We start from the raw sequence: 18,727 nt of genomic DNA on the forward strand, positions 1-18,727 counted from the left end.
TATGCACAGTGATAAAACCTCATTTGAAATGAAAACCAACAGTTGACAGGGAATAAACCATCTTTACAAAAGAGGTAACGCAGTATGTAAAATGAGTCATGTCTTGAGTAATTTATTTGTCCTTTTTTTACAATCATATGAACCTAGGAAAATGAGCAGCAAGCCGGGATTTTGGGACGCGGGGTCATATGGGACAATCCCAGCTGACTGGGACAGTCTACCCACGTTTAATAGTTAGTCTGATAATATTTTCATAGATGGCAGGATAAATTGTTTAGGTGGTTCTTGTCTTGGCTAAAAATATTTTAATTTCAATTACCGACAAAAGAGCGCCTTTATAAATAATTTATAAACAAGTGACAGAAACATGTTGGTCGACAAATTGGTATGTGGAAGTGCCTAAAATTTAACGTACTTCTTTTCCATTATTTATGTAAATTTTTGTATGATCTAAACCGTTTTTGCAAAAACATGGCGACTTTGGCCTAGTCGAAGCCTAAAAGAAGCATTTTTTTTTGCAAACTAGTGGTGCAATTGAATACAAAGTAAATTATTCGTTTTTTTATCACCATTTTAAAAATAGTAATACTTATAGTGATTAAAAAAGTCTTTTGGGTCTAGTATAATATATTGTTATACAAACAAACACAATCAATTCATGAAAAGGGAAATGTTTTGTTAGTCTAAGTTATATTTTTCCAAGATATGTATGCTCATTTTTTAAACGTGTAAAAATGTCAGGGGTTTTCACAACAAAAAAATACAAATTATCAACTTGCAGTAAAATATGAATGATTGTACTGTGTATTAAAACTCATATTTTATGTTATTTTTATACGAGTATTAATTAATCTTCACTCATACTCACACGCCCTTACACACACTCACACACAATCACTCAAACTCACACTCACTCACATATATTCATTCACGCACACAATCATACTCGCACACTCGCACACTCGCACAAACACACAAACACACTAAAAAATGTTTATTCTTCTTCTTCTAACCCTTATCCGAACCCAATGGTGCAAAGGGCACTACATCGTATTGACGCAGTGTTATCTCGATCGTTAGTTACAAGCAGGCAAGGTAATCACTCCTGCGCGTCAGTGACCAGTTCAGGGTTATATGAAATAAATAACATAGTGTAAAATCACTTATATTTATATTCACCCCCCTCCCCTGGTAATCGAACCCGGGACCTCTCCAGCTTGGTTGCTAAACACGCTAACCATTACACCGCGGAGGCGGACAAAATGTTTACACGACATTTTTTGTATTGGAATATTTTATATGGGATAAACATAAAATATTTTAATCCATATACCTTATATACTTATATTTTTATGTATGGCAATTACTGTGACGAATTTAAATACATATATAAAACAACATATAGGCATGAAGGTACATAGCCCCGCGTGTTAATTGGACGCAGAGAGTAATCCTATAATTGATTCAACAACACGCATGCATTTTGTATGCAGGTAGATGTGCAGTAAGCTACGTGCAGTCGTTTATGCGCCTAATGGCACATCGGTGCATTAATTACCGCCATAAATCCGTGTCACCGTAGGTGACATGCTGAGATTATTCCATATTCATTACTTTTATAATAATTCACATAAAAAATAATGCCATCGCAAATATCTTGCATTTTACAGTACTTTTCATAAAGGGAGATATCATTTTACAAAAGAAAATTTCCTGAATGGCTCAAGGCGGGATAGTCTATACCGCAACTTAATTTACAGACTCCCAATTTCTTCTTCATCTTTTTGAGATATCAACATAAATAACTCCTAAAATTTAGAATTAGCTTCACATACGGTGTTTGAAAATGATGCAGAATGCATCAAAACACGTGTCACAGTAAATTTTAAGACATAGTGGTATTTACTAAAACTTTAATTACAAAATAAATAACTCGTAGTAATAAGTGGACAAAACCCATATTTTATCTTATTTTTAATTTATATATTAAGAAATTTAACAGAACATTAACGTACTTACATTTATAATGATTAATAACAAATAAAACAGGTAATTCTAACATTCCAATTACAAAATTTCACAAATCGCTCACTCCTTTCAAGATCGTAATAATAAGTGGACAAAACCCATATTTTATCTTATTTTTAATTTATATATTAAGAAATTTAACAGAACATTAACGTACTTACATTTATAATGATTAATAACAAATAAAACAGGTAATTCTAACATTCCAATTACAAAATTTCACAAATCGCTCACTCCTTTCAAGATCGTAATAATAAGTGGACAAAACCCATATTTTATCTTATTTTTATTTTATATATTAAGAAATTTAACAGAACATTAACGTAATTACATTTATAATAATTAATAACAAATAAAACAGGTAATTGTAACATTCCAATTACAAAATTTCACAAATCGCTCACTCCTTTCAAGAACGTCATAAATAAAAAAAAAACGTGATTTCTCAGGAGAACGTATTTAAAGTTTAAAAATATAACACAATGTATTTAAGATAAATATAAAGCCACTTATTGGACTTTTTACTGCGCAACAGATCTTTTTAGGTAAAACCTGAAGGTTTTTTCTCCATTTGAAAAATAAATATTATATTTAAAAAAATAATTAAACAGTACCTTTTCTTCAAAATGTAAAAACAACATTTTCTGCCTTGTAGCGGGTAAATATTAAGTTAAAAATATGCCTCTTTTGCTGGCACATAGTATTATTATCTGGGCATTCCAAAAACAAGCACAACTGAAAATTGACGATTTTTTATTTATGACGTTCTTGAAAGGAGTGAGCGAAATGTTAAATGAGTTAAAAGTAAACAGCAAGAATAAAATATAGCAAATGTTTAGAAGATTAATGGGCAGACTTAATTTAGAGCTAAAGTAAAAATAATAATAAAAAAACATAAAAAGTTATAAGATGTACAAGTTGAGAAGAGCAATAAAGAAAAAATAAGTGATTTAAGGCAACAACAAAAAAATAAATTAATAAACAAAAATTTGAACACAGTCAAAACTTTGCGAAAAACATTTCACAAAGCCAAACATGCCCGGACACTTTTGGCTCCCTTCAATTCCATTGTAATGCGATCTTAGCTGATACATAGGCGGGAGTAGGGGAAGCAATTATTAGTCTGATGGATAATTGCTTTGTAGGGGTGAAAGACGGGCTTTGTACAAAAATCACAATCGTACTTACCTGACGACTAGATCAAGCCAACCAAATCGCGGAACACACTAGTAATTAGGCGACAGTAACAGACGTGTCGCCGAAAAATCACGCGCGCGAAAGAAGCAAATTAATTGTTTGTCAAAATCAGTCACCTACTCAATTATAAGATGTCTGCTAGCAGAATAAATTAAACGCCCTTCTGTTAAACAGATTACAAAGGTGGGTGTTTTTACAATGTATGTTTTAAGTGCGTATTGGTAATCTATGTGAATAAAGTATTATCACTCGGGAGGAATATCTAATTTAACATATTCAACCTACAAAGCATAGTGTAAGACTGGTTTTGTGTTTATAACAGCTGATATAATCAATATTATCATTCATTATTTTCTTTTGCAAAATACGCCTTCGTGAAAACGTTATTTTCGTAAGTTGGTAACGAATGACGTTACATAAACGAATCCACACTACTACTATTACAGCTCTATAAAGCAGATACATAAAGGGATACGACCCATAACACACCCGATGACGTAAAATTTGACGAAGTATAGCGGTGTCAGTTTTTCGTTTTATAAAATATCTAAAGTTTAAACCTTCATATCTCCCTTACTTATCTACAGATTTCAATAAGAATGTTACCGATAGTCTTGTGATTTTTCATATTAATTTATTCACCAATAATAACACATCATGAGAATGAGTCATAAAGGTTTCATATAACACACAGGAACGATAAATTAAAATACTGCTACGACCTGTACAAGATTTTTAATGATTTTGTTTTTTAATAATATTTTTTTAAAACCTCAACATATATGAAGAAGTATATAGAAATCTGGGTATTTACAGAGTTTACGAGCCTCTTAGGATTGGTTTGTGATTACTTTGCCACGTGTAACATTCACCAATTCTACCCATGATTGATAACCAAATTTTCGAAACGTGGTACGATCAGTAAATAGTATTGTCGAAAAATGATAATAAGAAAACGAAAAAGATTAGCAGATTGTTTTTTTTTATTTTAATTTTGGCTTACTGTTGTATTTGGCATTGGCTGTCTTAGATGATCACTTTACATACTGTAATGTTCACCATTATGTAAATTTTTAGACAGCCATATTGACTTTATCAATTTGACTTTTTGAGTATAATAAAACAAGTAACGAATAATGTCAAAAAGTGATAATAAGAGAGTAGCAGATTGCCTTGTTATTTTCATTTTGAAAACGAGGGTTATTTTTGAATTTTTCATTAATAAGGCATTTTCCGCCACCCCAACTGCCAACACCTAGTGCTGAGTGATAGCTATGCATTTATCTACGTGCATATTCTACAACTGCACTATTTAGGGCAGGCATGGCCAACCTTTCCTAGGTCTAGGGACAAATTATATAACTAATATTAAATTAAATAAAATATGTTGCTACTTGATTACTGATTATAAAAATTAGTGTGAAGATTGCTTAAAACACCATTTTTGTATTGAAAAATTAAGTTTTTCTTTGAAATAATTATATGGTGTTGAAAAGAAAAGAGTTATTGAAAAGTAGGTAAAGAGGAATTAAAAATATATGAAAAAATATTTTTTCTTTTTTATGTATATTCTTTTTAAAAAAAATGAGCTCGGAGAGACTTCTAGCCCCTAGCGCGGCCGAATGCGTTCTAATTTCAACGTTCGGGAGCCTTAAAGTACTTATTTTTTTTTAAATTAATGTTTTACGAAATAGTGGTATTTACTAAGTAAAACATTAATTAAAAATGGATAGATTTTACCACAAAGTGACTGCCGAATCAATAAATGAAAGTATTTATTTTATTTTACTAACCCTCCACTCGATTACCAGTAATTTAAGATAAGCCTTAATTTCTTAGGTTTTCATCTGTTATCTTCGTTTACATTTTCATCCCCAAAAAAAAAACTGTTCACACGCATATGTGCTGCCAAAAAGACAATTATTTTTTTTTTCAAATGCACGTAAATTTGTATATAAGTACTTCGCCGAGATGATTAAGAGCCGGACAAAATAGCCCGCGGGCCGAAGGTTGCCCACATATGATTTAGGGAGATATCCGCGTAGTTCAGGGATGCGCTAGGTGTTGGGGAATGCGTTGGATGCATCCTGCTCCCGATGCAATATCAGACCCCTGTACACCGCACACGAATTAGGCGCGATGCAGTGAGGGTGCGTTGGATGCCTTCCTATTATGACCGTCGGGTTACCACAATCGAAAAATAATTATATCCATCATTCACAACATTTTTGGATTCCTTGTTCACAATTCTGGGTTTTAGTAAACAAGGATTTGGACCCAACCAAAATGGTATGAATATAGTGATTGGCCAATTATTAGGGTCATGAAAAATTTATGTCATAAAAATGTTTTCATCTCCCGGTATGTCAAATAATTTATGGTAAGGATCTTGCAGATATTTAAGTCTCTTAACTAACTTCTTCAATGATAATATTTATTTCGTAATAGATAATGTTGAGAATCACACATAGTTTCATTGAAATCAAACTGTTTCAAAAAGCAGAAACAATATTGATACTGACAGTGATGAAAACTTTTTATATATGTTTTGAATATTGAAAGCATTAACTTTGTGGATCATATTGATATATTATTTCGAGAAATAAAAATACTTTGTGTTCTGACCCACTCACATTTTTATTAACCAACTAGTTTCGGCAACAACCTGTTGCCCTCTTCAGGGTTACATTTATTACTTAGTAATGTTGTAAGTAACCTGTTGCCCCCTGAAGAGGGCAACAGGTTGTTGCCGAAACTAGTTGGTTAATAAATATGTGAGTGGATCAGAACACAAAGTATTTTTATTTCTCGAAATAATATACTTTTTATATACTTTTACACACTATTTTACGAATAATTTCCACCTTTTCACGAATTGAGAGACACTTTTCATTATTAGTATTATTATTGTTTTAGCAAAATATAGTTTCTGCTTTGCTTGGCGCATAACTAGCAAAACATGACGATTCTCCAAAACAAGATGAGCTCGACGATTGAATGTTAAATTAATGTTTAGAAATAAGGTAAGTACGAGTTTTTTTTGTCATGCGTATATTGAAAGCTGTCCCAACCGCATTTTTGGATCTGATACAGAAGCATCTAGGCTTCTTGACAGACCCTCTCTTTCTGAACTAAGTTACGAAATATCATAAAATATTAATCAGAATTTTATCCCGATTTTACTGTAAATTTACATTTAATAGCGCGAGTGTCGTTTTGAAGAGGAAGACCTTAACCACATATTCTTTGTTTGCCCAATAAATGACCAAATGCCAACATTTTTTTAAACTCTGGCCCCGCTTGTTCCCCTCCCTACAGATATCCATCTCATACTGGCGAGCAGGAACCCAATTATCTACAAACTTTTAGTATTTTTTTTTAAATTGGACGGAATTAATTTAGAGTTTAATTCATTTTTTAATAAGTCTGTTATTTTATAAGTAAGTTATTTTATTTAATTAACTTGACATTGGCAAAAGCAATATATTTTGTATGCAATGCCATTATACATAAAAAATACATCTAATAGCTTTCAATGTCCTTGTAAACTGCCAATCTAAATAAAAAATATTTTGTAAAACCACCACTAAATTTTCTAAAAGTGTCCCAGTGTAGGCAGTTAAAGGGATGAGTAGTTAGTTCAGTTAGTCATCTAGATCCGATTCCAACCGACGATGGCCGGTACACAGACGCCTCCACAACCTCGATCAGCACAGCAGACAGACACGGAACAGTGCTAAGACATTTGCAGAAAATTTTCAGTCATCGCATTTCCCACTCAACCATTATTCATCGACGCTATTACCTCTTTCACAAGTTACGATTTTTTTCTTGACACAATCCTAACAATGTCATGTGTGTGGTTAAAAATTATTTAGCTGTCCCATTATCGATTGCAAACAATGGCCATACCATAACTTGCGTTTCGTGTCAAACAGTCGGTCCGCGGTGTTTAATTAAAACAAATATTGAAATGTCAGTCAAGCGTCACACCGCAGAATCTACGTGCATATACAATATATGTTATTATGCAGAATACTTAGTGGACGGTCGGCAACATAGTGACATCTGCCGACCGACGTCGGTATTACGCAGGTTATTAAGAGTAATCAGCGGAATAGCTAGAGTAACTACTGTGCAATATATGTATGTACATATGTAAAAAGAAATATGTTACACTATATAAGTTAAACTTTTTTTGCAAAATTTTGAGTGTGTCCAAATACTTGTACACAAATCTGGATTATCTCCAAATTAACAAATAGAAAGAGTCACTGCTTAGTAAAAGCTTTCCCAATTCTCTAACATAGATGGCTGTTGTGAACTCATACGTGCTGTGTCACGAGATTAAGCAATATATCTAGGAGTTACGACAATTCGAGTAGAGTGGTTGTCAATCACTTGTTACATAAGTTAAACTTGCTTATATAAAATTTAAATGTTTATATGTAGACGAAAAACATGTCGGGTTTAAATTCTTTAAAATTTACGTACGACGGAATGTATTTTAGAATTTATTAATTGGTCGTTTGGTGACGATATAAAATGTGATCTAATCATTGGTATGTATATCAACATGTATTTCAGAAAATGGTCTGAGAATGTAGAATTTCTAAATATCAAATACTTGAATAAGTAACAACTTAATGATTATTCTACTCTGCATTAATAGGTTTCACTTCAAAAAAATAGTCGACTTATGAATAATTGATTTTTATTACTTATAAAATGAATGATTTTAACGCAGTAATTTGTATTTTTTACTTCAGTTTTAGTGGTTAGTGGCAGTACGTATTCTGTTCCCAAAAACCCTCGCCTTGTGTGCGAAAAAGCAAAATCAGTATTCATTGCAATTAAAACACTTTATTTATTTTTAACTACCCTATTTTCAGTGTTGCCTGCGGCGAAAAAACAATTACACGCATGTATTCATTTTCACATGTGAATCGCCGCCATTGTGCGTGGCTTTTCGCGCCAATGGACAAATACAGTAGCGCCAACAGACAGATTCCACAACCGTGTCATAGCCGCCAACAGAGCAGTGTTGACATTTCGGCTCGCAGCTATATTCGGGCCATCCAAGTAGGCTCCCTTCTCAATAAGCACGTTCCCAAACAGGGCACAGCGCAATGCTCGACGGACGCACTAAGTACCTACCCCGAGGCGTTTGCGTTAAAATACATCAGTTCTAGAAGTGCACATTAATTTGATTGATTGAAAATTAACTTTATAAATAAAACCAAGATTATTTTCAATTACTAATGATACATTATCACTTAAATTTCAGGAAGTGGAGTATTTTATTTGATGTTGAATGAGTTATGAAACTTTGAACGTGTGTAAAATCTTCCACATTTCATGGATAAAAAAAAGTCCAGAAAATTTATTAAAATTTCATAATAGTCGGAAAAAGTGGATGAAAAATATCTCTAAAAACACGAAAAAAATGTGAGTCTAATTTTTTATACCCTTCGGATCAATAGACCGCAAGTTAATTTTATTTAAATCCAAGTAAAATTTAACGTTTTTTTAAAACACTTTTTTGTACTGAAAAAAAAATTTTTTTCTAAATAAATACAGGTATGGTTTTGAAAAGAAAAGAGTTATTTAAAGGTTGAAAAAAAATCGATAAAAATATTTTTCCAAAATATATTCCAAAATAATCAAATAACAATATATATTCTGAAAAAAAAACAGAGCCACGTCTGGCTTCTAAAATATATATTTAATTTTGAATTAATTGAATTTGATTGAAAATTATTTTCGGTTTAATGATTATCAGTGAGTGTAGAATCCCAATTGATGCAATTACATGCAGTCTGTGTACATCTACGATCATCACTTTTAGCTCGAAGGATCTATTACATCCCCAGCATAGATACATTAATCTATCATACGATTATTACGAATGCGTGAATAGAAATTGCATTTTCACATATAATGCACTTCTCATAATGCGAAAACTGCATGTTGATTAAAACGGGATATACGTTTCACTATTACACACTGCACTTGAAGTGCATTAAACGCATTGCGTTACCGGCTAATTCAATTAAATAATCAGGATTCTGCGTGCAAAGTGGTTTTTAATTTTCCAATATAGTTGACTACCAGACAATTAATTAAAACGGGATCTACGTTGAGAATTATAATGTGATGTTTCATAGAGCGATGAAGAAACAAGTAGACATTTTACGCGTTAATCTAAAATCATCATAAAATTATATAAAACACTGGATTTTCACCCTAAGAACAAGATAAACAAACAACCATATTTATGCATTTCCTCATATCGCTCACTCCTTTCAACAACGTCAAAAATCTTAAAACTTATTTTTTCAAGAGATCGTTTTTAAAGTTTAAAAATATAATAAAATGTATTAAAATAAATATCAAGCCACTTATCGAACTTTTTACTGTGAAACAGATCTTTTTGGGTAAAACCTGAATGTTTTTTCTCCATTTGAAAAATATTTAGTATATTAAAAAAAAATTCAACAATACCTTTTCCTCAAAATGCAAAAACAACACTTTCTGCCCTGTAGCAGGTAAATTAAAAATAGGCCGCTTTTGCTGGGATGTAGTTCATTTTCTGGGCATTACGAAAAAATGACCAACTGGAAATTGACGATTTTTGATATATGACGTTGTTGAAAAGAGTGAGCGATATGTATCCTGACCTGGCCACTTTTAAGTGTTTAGTCTTAAGTTTTGCTAGATCTTTCTCTGCTCCTATTTTTAACTAAATTCGCCACATATACTTATTTGTTTTACAGTTCTTTCCTAACTCATTCGTTCCACGTATTTCATTTTCAACAAAATATCTCAAAATACCTTTCCTAATGCTTATCTAAGCTTTGCATTTCTTTTTTTAATCCATTTAACGTTTGAAATACTTAACAATTCCATTTTTCCTTGGTCTGCCTTTGGTCCTATAACTACTTGTTCATTCGCCTCATAAATTTGTTTTACTGTACATTCAATATCAAAACACCTTTTCTATTTCAGCCTTACAGTATTTTCTTATTTCACCATTATCATACATCGTTTTGATGCACATTCGTATGAGATTTCACATGTCGGCTGCATTAATTCTAATTTAATCTTTATTTTGCCATTTCTAATCTCCATACTTCACTGCGAAGCAAAATATATATAATTCTCGTATATAGTAATGTCCGCCTGCGTAGTGTGATGATCAGCACGCTCGGACACCGTGCTGGAGGTCACGGGTTCGATTCCCATGGGGGGGGGGTCAAATAAACGATTTTTTCACTCTAATATTTATTCAATATTAACTTGAAGTCTGTACTTTCTAAGCATTGGAAAAATTTAAACGTTGCGTTTCACTCTCTCTCGCTGCTCGCTGATAGTGTATGAAGGAGACGTGTATTTACCAGTGCTTACTATTTGTTATATTATTATTATTTTGTGTTTGAGACTTTTGCTGAGGGCTCATCACCTTTCCATCGTGTATTAACCAACAAGAAAACACTGCGTTTATATGATGCAGTGCCCTATGCACAATCGGGTGCGGTTGAGGTTTGATAATATCAATAATATAGTATAACTACGCGTGTTATATTGCCCAACTATGTCTTGCACACAAATGTGTAATAGTTAGAGTAATAACATCCAGAATGCAGTCCCCTTTCTGTAACAATCTGTGTTTAATTAACTGTCCGTGCGGTTAGCCCTGCGGCACCCGGAACCCCGGAACCCGCAAACCCCAACTTACTACCTCAATACCACATACTCGACTAACCAAACTACCGAGCCTATCTACATACATACATTCTCCCACATGAAGGCAAATATTATCACTAATTTAGTAGAGATGATGTAATATATTGGTTTTTCAGTTCAAAATGCGCGTTTTTAAAACCAAATTGGACGTTTACCATACAAATAGGACTAACAAATCAAATTGGACGTTTAACGAACAAAATTCGACGGCTTACTAATCAAATTAAACATTTAACAAATCAAATCCAACGTGTTATTTATATTTTGATATTTCTTTTATAATCGAATTACCAAGTTTTCTTCGATCTGTATTATTATGATATTTATTATATTGTCGAATTACCTAGTTATTATCGATCTGTTATATTTTGAAAATTCTTAAATTGTCGAATTATCGGGCTTTCTTCTATCTGTATTATTATGATATTTATTATATTGTCGAATTACCTAGTTTTTATCGATCTGTTATATTTTGAAAATTCTTAAATTGTCGAATTATCGGGCTTTCTTCTATCTGTATTATTATGATATTTATTATATTGTCGAATTACCTAGTTTTTATCGATCTGTTATATTTTGAAAATTCTTAAATTGTCGAATTATCGGGCTTTCTTCGATCTGTATTATTATGATATTTCCTATAATGTCGAATTACCTAGTTTTTCTTCGATTTGTTATATTTTGAAAAATCTTATATTGTCGAATTATCGGGCTTTCTTCTATCTGTATTATTATGATATTTATTATATTGTCGAATTACCTAGTTATTATCGATCTGTTATATTTTGAAAATTCTTAAATTGTCGAATTATCGGGCTTTCTTCTATCTGTATTATTATGATATTTATTATATTGTCGAATTACCTAGTTTTTATCGATCTGTTATATTTTGAAAATTCTTAAATTGTCGAATTATCGGGCTTTCTTCGATCTGTATTATTATGATATTTCTTATAATGTCGAATTACCTAGTTTTTCTTCGATCTGTTATATTTTGAAAAATCGTATATTGTCGAATTATCGGGCTTTCTTCTATCTGTATTATTATGATATTTATTATATTGTCGAATTACCTAGTTTTTATCGATCTGTTATATTTTGAAAATTCTTAAATTGTCGAATTATCGGGCTTTCTTCTATCTGTATTATTATGATATTTATTATATTGTCGAATTACCTAGTTTTTATCGATCTGTTATATTTTGAAAATTCTTAAATTGTCGAATTACCTAGCTTTCTTCGATCTGTATTATTATGATATTTATTATATTGTCGAATTACCTAGTTATTATCGATCTGTTATATTTTGAAAATTCTTAAATTGTCGAATTATCGGGCTTTCTTCTATCTGTATTATTATGATATTTATTATATTGTCGAATTACCTAGTTTTTATCGATCTGTTATATTTTGAAAATTCTTAAATTGTCGAATTACCTGGCTTTCTTCGATCTGTATTATTATGATAGTTCTTATATTGTCGAATTACCTAGTTTTTATCGATCTGTTATATTTTGAAAAATCTTGTATTGTCGAATTACCTAGCTTTCTTCGATCTGTATTATTATGATATTTATTATATTGTCGAATTACCTAATTTTTATCAATCTGTTATATTTTGAAAATTCTCAAATTGTCGAATTACCTGGCTTTCTTCGATGTGTATTATTATGATATTTATTATATTGTCGAATTACCTAGTTTTTATCGATCTGTTATATTTTGAAAATTCTTAAATTGTCGAATTATCGGGCTTTCTTCTATCTGTATTATTATGATATTTATTATATTGTCGAATTACCTAGTTTTTATCGATCTGTTATATTTTGAAAATTCTTAAATTGTCGAATTATCGGGCTTTCTTCTATCTGTATTATTATGATATTTATTATATTGTCGAATTACCTAGTTTTTATCGATCTGTTATATTTTGAAAATTCTTAAATTGTCGAATTATCGGGCTTTCTTCTATCTGTATTATTATGATATTTATTATATTGTCGAATTACCTAGCTTTTATCAATCTGTTATATTTTGAAAATTCTTAAATTGTCGAATTATCGGGCTTTCTTCGATCTGCATTATTATGATATTTCTTATATTGTCGAATTACCTAGTTTTTATCAATCTGTTATATTTTGAAAATTCTCAAATTGTCGAATTATCGGGCTTTCTTTGATCTGTATTATTATGATATTTCTTATATTGTCGAATTACCTAGTTTTTTTTATCAATGTGTTATATTTTGAAAAATCTTGTATTGTCGAATTACCTAGCTTTCTTCGATCTGTTATATTTCGGTATTTCTTAAATTATCGAGTTACCAAGTTTTTATCTATCTGTTACATTTTGAAAATTCTTATATTGTCTAATTACCTAGTTTTCTTCGATCTGTTATATTTTGAAAATTCTTATATTGTCGAATTACCTAGTTTTCTTCGATCTGTTATATTTTGAAAATTCTTATACTGTCGAATTACTTAATTTTCATAATTGTTATATTTTGGTATTTCTCTTATATTGTCGAATAACCTAGTTTTCTTCGATCTGTTATATTTTTTACATTGCCTATTCATTTCTTTGATATATTTTTATGTATATTCTCGTTACATTCGTTCAATTTTTCTTTCTATATTGTCTTTTATCGACATGATGAATTCTGAAAAATCTTAAATTTTTCTTTACACTTTAGTATTTGGAGCGAAGAAACATGTCAATCTATGTACTCTTATAAAACCTACATATATAGTACGTTAGTTGATAACATGTAGGTATGTCCGACCTACATTATATACAAGATATCAGTAATTACATAGTTTCCGCCATAAATCTGCCGAATGACACCTGTAATTCACGGTGCACTACATCAATTGAGATGTATGTGACAACGGGTGTCAATAGCCGACTGATCTGTCAAACTAATCTGAATATCGGATTGAGGGTTAATTTACAGGTAGGTACTTTGGGTTTAATTTGGGTTTGAAAATGCCATAACACAAGGCGAAACAATTGTCACAGTTTTTCAATGTGTATTTTAACAATAAAATACAATTTAGTAGATTCAAAAAATGTGTTTTATTTTAATATTTAATATTTTAATTTAATTTGAGTACCTACTGCTTTGTTTAATCGCAAAAATAATACGATAGTACCTCATACCGGAGAAAAATGTCGATGTGTCATGATTATTGTAAAGTATTGCATAAATGTATGTGTATATTAATTCAACACACTTAAAAAAATATTACTGTATACTGGTTGTACCCGGCCTAGCGTTGCTGTGACTCAGTCTGGTTAAATGGAAAATAAAGAAAATGGAAAACATAAAATTGTAATATGTGTGATTTCACAATGACCATGAAGCAATGAAAATAATTCAAATCTATCAAGCAACAATGCAATCGAAAAAAATAAAATGCCAAGTGACAACAGCTATCAAGAATCATGCTGTCTGCCATGAGCAATTTTTAGTTTTCCGTGTGTTACTGTTCGTTTTATATTCGTTCAATAGAAATACTGCAATTGAGGTGAAAAATCGGTTTAAAAAAATACATCGCACATATCTAAAAAAAGACATCGTACATATCTATATACATGTACATAATCATATCTATGTACCTATTTAAAAAAATAATCAATTAATTTATTTTATGAAAATGTAAGTACAGTTTAATTGTTTCGTACTTTAAATCGTTGCAAAAATACTTTCTCACGCACTGACAAACCAATCAAATTCAACTGCATAAATTCAATTACTATTTTAAAAAAACTCTTTGCATTTTGTCACGCTTGTGTATTTTGCAAAAAACGAACGTCAAATAACTGTCATTTTGACAGCCGTGGAAAATTCGAATTAATCCACCAATAGCCGGCGGCTTGTCGCGCGATTGGCTGGCCGGATTATTTAAATGACTAACGCGCTTTAAAACGGAAGTCCGCGTACCGATTTTGAAAATGGCGGGAATCAGAAATATACGGTGACACGTGACCATTTTAATGCTATGTCAATCAGAAGTAAGGTTAGTTAGAGAAAATAGTTTTAATTGTTACTTTTTAAAGCACTGATGTTATCCTTTCTTTTATACCCCATATTACTGGTTCAATGATATTTTTTTTAGTTATGATTAACTTTGTAAAAGAAACTTAATATGGTTAAAATAATGTCATTGAATGTGTAATGTTATATATATTACAAGTACATATATAAGTACGAGTGTCAAAATATTTTTTTTTAATTTTTTTTATAAGGTTTATTAGTTATTTCCAAGGTTGAATTTTTATTTAAGTTTTACTTGGTAGATACCGCTATGTATTTAGCAATCAAAACTTTATTTAAAAATGAATAGATATTACCACCAAGTAACTGCCGAATTAATGAATGAATTTATATTTTTTGAATGCATAAATTCATATACTTTAAAGGTATAAATTTATATTCTTTAAAGGTATAAATTTATATTATTCATACCATGAAAATAATTTTTTGAAGTTATGTTTTTCATACCGAAATAATTACAAACTAGCTTTACCCAGCCACAGTTTGCTGTGGCTCAGTCGGGTTAAATGAAAAAGAAAGCACACATTTCTAATACTTTTAATTTTACTATTCTTGTGAAGTAATGAAAATATTAAAATATATATATATATGGAACAATAATGCAACCAAAAACATAGAAAATGCCAAGTGACAGCTGTCAGGAAGCACGCTGTCCACCATTTGAGCCATGTTTAGAATTGTATTTGTTGGTGTTACGTTCAGCAATGGAACTGCAATTGCGTTAAAAAAAGCGGTTTTAATTTTTTTTCTGTCATAGGTGTATATAAAACCCGCGCGTGAATGGAACGTTGTGTCAACATTTCAAAGAAATCGATTTAAGATTTTGAACAAACGAACAATTAAATTTTTATTTACATAGATGCATAATTTAATGAGAAAAAAAACTAATTGGATTACAGTTTCACCGTTGTTAATTACTACAAAAAGAATAATTATTTTTCAACACAAAAGGATTACACGAAAAAAAGATTAAAAAGTGATAATGACTTCAAGTTAATCTAAAATTATTGCCCTAAAGAAAAAAAACATATAATATATACCTTAATATAATCCCCCGAGGCTTATTAAATCTTCTTTGTGATTTTTTTATTTCTTAAAAACACTTTTTCAAATTCATAAAAGAAAAAATACAGCGGCGTTTCGTGAAGTCAAATAACAAAAATTAAATTATGAATTTGAATAAAACCAGAGTTGTTAAAAACGTGAAGACAGTTTATTTCTAAAACAGTTATATTAGTAACGTAAAATACGTTAAAAATTTTTTTTTGAGTGATCCATCTTTATTTTAAAAATTGTCATTCCGTGGAAAACGCCTCAAAATAAGATCGCAAAAGATTATGAACGATCGATCATAAAAGGGGGGTCGTTTGTGAATTATTGTATTTCATAAATCACGACAAACGATGATAAAAATATGTTAATTTTTTTTCTATAGTTGGCTGTCATTCTGGATGGAATTCGTAAAAAAATTCTCTCTCTCCTCTTAAAAATATTGTTCGATGACTTTTTTTATGTATAGTAGCATCTGTTGGAAAATTGTTTAGCAGTCGCTTCAAATTAAAACAATTCAAGACTTGTAAAATGGCTAAAGAATTTTAAAATAAAAAAATGGTTCGAAACATAACATAGCGCTACAAATTGTTATTTTTAATTTAAGGTATTTTGGTATTAAGGAGGCAGTTCTGTTTGTTTATTTTTATTATTACTATTATTATTAATAATTTTTATGTCAACTTTTGATAACATGTAATATAACAGGTATTTGAAATCTATCGCAAATATGTGCCATAAGTATTAAGAAACGAACAATAATTATTTTTTTATTAATTTTAGTAATAAGTAGTGGCTTCACTGGAATTACAAAGGTAGGGGTAGTGAAATTCTTATTGTAATGTTGGTGAAATCTCCTGGGAACCATCCCCATCTCGTAATATCAGGGGGATTATAACGCTGGCTAATTAGTGAAACAAATAATTACGCACTAGTCTATTCATATTTTTGTATGAAATTTAGTTTTTAAATCTTATACGTAATTGGACAAAAAACAATTTTAGTACACGTTGCTTTGATATTATCATTATAACCTGTCACGAGGGACTTACATAATGAAGGTATTATACGATTTTACTGACATATAAAAAAATAGCAAATTAGTGAAAAATATCGGAAATATGTTTTTTCTAAAATAAAAATGTCATTTGGAATTAAAATGTTTTTACTACATTAAGAGTGTGTCTAAATACTTGTTCACAAATCTGGGTTTCTCCACATAGGGGTTTTTTATTTATAAATTTGATTAGTCTTTATTAATTACTCTTTAAGTTTCATTAGTTGTTTATTAATATTTTTGAACTATCCTTGTAAAAACTCAGAGTTCCATATTCTTCTTTATCTATGTTGAGATGTCAAAAATGTAAAAGTCTTTAATTGATAGCGGAATTTTTTTTCTTCTTCAAATGTTCTAATATTCCAAGTTATCAAACCCTTCCGGTAAAACATCATAAACGCCATATATATATATATATATATATATATATATATATATATATATATATATATATATATATATATATATATATATATATATATATATATATATATATATATATATATATATATATATATATTTATATATATATATATATATATATATAATATATACATATATATATATATATATATATATATATATATATATATATATATATATATACATATATATATATATATATATATATATATATATATATATACATATATATATATATATATATATATATATATATATATATATATATATATATATATATATATATATATATATATATATATATATAGATATATATATACATATATATATATATATATATATATATATATATATATATATATATATATTTATATATATATATATATATATATATATATATATATATATATATATATATATATATATATATATATATATATATATATATATATATATAAATATATATATATATATATATATATTTATATTTATATATATAAATATATTTATATTTATATACATATATATATATATATATATATATATATATATATATATATATATATATATATATATATATATATATATATATATATATATATATATATATATATATATATATATATATATATATTTATATATATATATATATATATATATATATATATATATATATATATATATATATATATATATATATATATATATATATATATATATATATATATATATATATATATATATATATATATATACACACACACATGTAAGTTTGGAGAATTTGTAAAGTATTTATTGATTTAGCGTTTAATTTGTAGAACTCCTTTTAAATTTATGAATTAATTTTTAAATCAAACACAGATTTTTGTTCGAAAATGCCATAACTAGGCGAAATAATTGTCAAAAGATTAATTTTTATATGTTTTTAATAAAATACAACTTAGTAGACTCAAAAAAATCTGTGTTTTATTTAAAAAATTATCCATGAATTTTTAAAGGACTATTTTCGTTAAAGAATTATTTGCAATAGTATTACTTGATTAATTATAAAAAAGGGTTTCCATTCGATGATTGGGGTAGGCTGTCATCTTAAGGCATCCCGCGTAATGGCAGCTAATTTGCGTCATCAAAGCCGTGTGTTAAGGGTTGAGTCTCGCGTTTTGCGTCAG

This window comes from Brachycentrus maculatus, unplaced genomic scaffold (assembly GCF_059751285.1).
Source record: "Brachycentrus maculatus isolate JH-2025_06_01 unplaced genomic scaffold, ASM5975128v1 h1tg000229l, whole genome shotgun sequence".
Classification (NCBI taxonomy): domain Eukaryota; kingdom Metazoa; phylum Arthropoda; class Insecta; order Trichoptera; family Brachycentridae; genus Brachycentrus; species Brachycentrus maculatus.